The sequence below is a fragment of the Betta splendens genome, chromosome 11, assembly GCF_900634795.4.
Source record: "Betta splendens chromosome 11, fBetSpl5.4, whole genome shotgun sequence".
Classification (NCBI taxonomy): domain Eukaryota; kingdom Metazoa; phylum Chordata; class Actinopteri; order Anabantiformes; family Osphronemidae; genus Betta; species Betta splendens.
This window is the reverse complement of record NC_040891.2, coordinates 2,980,929-2,982,848: the sequence shown is the minus strand read 5'-3', so window position 1 is coordinate 2,982,848 and position 1,920 is coordinate 2,980,929. Positions and strand designations below refer to the sequence as shown.

Here is a 1,920-nt window from a genome sequence, read left to right as displayed (position 1 = left end):
ACACTGCTGTGGCAAGATCACCACCCACAGGAACTAGGCAGTCTTTTAGAAGATTCTGACCCCTACAGGGGGAGATGCGTTGCTGAAGCAGAAACATGGGATCAACAGACTCCAGCCAATTGGGACTTTCGGCAGCTAAAGTTTGTAGTTTCGGTGCATGCATTCATCCCTGTACTTTCTGCCTTCATACTGAAAAACTGTCAAACCTAATTTTTGCACTGTGTACAAAGCAGATGAAGTCAGTTATTTTACTTTATTTCATAAAACAGGAAAGAAACTGACAAAATGAGAAACTTGTTTAGTGCCATGTACAGTGAAGATTTCACAGTACTAGGAATTTGCTGCGGTGATTTAGTTCATACACAACAGTAAAACCTAAACCAGTGAAATAGTGCAAGTTGAAGTCCCCTTCTACCAAAAGCTATTCCAAATGGACAACAAAACTTGTTCCAGCCTAGTCTGCATCACACTGTAAGAGAAGAAAGCAAATATTAAGCCACTTCAAGATTCATCAGTCCATCAAATTTTAAGTTCTACTTTTGTAATCTAAATGTCATTATTGTTTAGAGTAGTTTGCAACAGCAAGGTCATGTTACCAGCAGGTCTTCTTAGCAGACTGCTAAAGAAGCCTGTTGGTATGATTTTTGCTTTCTGGTCAAGTCCACAGCGAGCCAGGTAACCGGGTCCTGACAGCCTTGGTATATGACCAAACTCGAGCGCCACAACATGGGGACACTTACCAATTACTTACAACATGTCAAAAGATGTAGACACTAATCCAGCACATCCACATTAGGATACCTGCAAAAAGCAAAAATCACGTTTTCATTGTCTAATGAAGCACTGAGCATTATGCACTACAAGTCAAACCGTCACGTCAAAGTTTAAGTGTTCTGCAGCAATATCCCCCAGCATGTTTATAGCAAACATGTGGGTAAAGCAAAACTACAGACATGCTCTCTGAGGCATTTCCAACGACATGGCCCTACAATCAAAAGGTCAGTCGGGATAGACCTCAGTTTTTCAAGGATACATCACTTAGCCTTTCAGTTAACTTACCTTTGTTGACCGCGCCTGACAAGAGGATTGCAACTTCAGACAAATCTGAAGGAACATACAGCAAGTATTTAAAAGATTACATAAAGTCTTCAACAGCCTCTAGTGTGAAGGTTGAGGTAAATATATTTGTACAATGAAAGAAATTTTCATCTATAAAACTGCAATCCAAGTGTTTCAACAAATATACCAGGACTCCAAACACAGACAGAATGGAGACCAACGATGCCAACTGTAGAGTTAGTCTAGCACTGAGTTTTGAACAAACCAGCTGACAAACCAACTGGCTGCAGATACCGCAGCGCTGTCATTAACAGTACAAAAAAAACAACTCCCTTACCACTCATTGGCTCACTGGAATGTCAATTTTGTGGCATCACTGGAGAAAAAAAAAAAAAGTATCGTTAAGCATGCATAACACTAAAACTAAGCTAGTTTGACCTTGAAATGAGCACCTCATAACCTGAAAGCTATGTTTATACCAGTTAATTTTGTCTTAGGTTAAACATTAGAATATAATCAACTGCTGTGGGTGAATTTCTTTTTCTACTAACATTTGAGACTCACGTGCACTAAATTTGAAGTCTAAAATTAAGGAACACTAGATAAAAAAATACTGCTACAAGTCACTTCAAAGCATCATGCTCAGTCAATGACATGGCCCTATAGTGAATGGTCAGTCAGAATAGACTGAAACTTACCTTTACCCTTCGTTAATTCTGCCTGGTAAGCACGAGGATTGCAGCTTAGAACAAATCTGAAATAAGTATTTAAGAGATCAGTCATCCCCTAGTGACTGTTGCAGTGGTTTAAAAAACTTTCAATGCAGTTCAAGATATTTGTACATTACAAAAAAGAAAAACT

At 39.0% G+C, this 1,920-nt stretch overlaps 1 non-coding gene across 1 annotated transcript; it reads right to left on the bottom strand.

The window, feature by feature from the left end:
- Positions 1–886: 886 nt before the first annotated feature.
- Positions 887–1,020, bottom strand: LOC114866326 (small nucleolar RNA SNORA18). The gene has a single exon (XR_003787685.1). It is a non-coding gene; the product is annotated as a small nucleolar RNA SNORA18 (small nucleolar RNA).
- Positions 1,021–1,920: the final 900 nt, after the last annotated feature.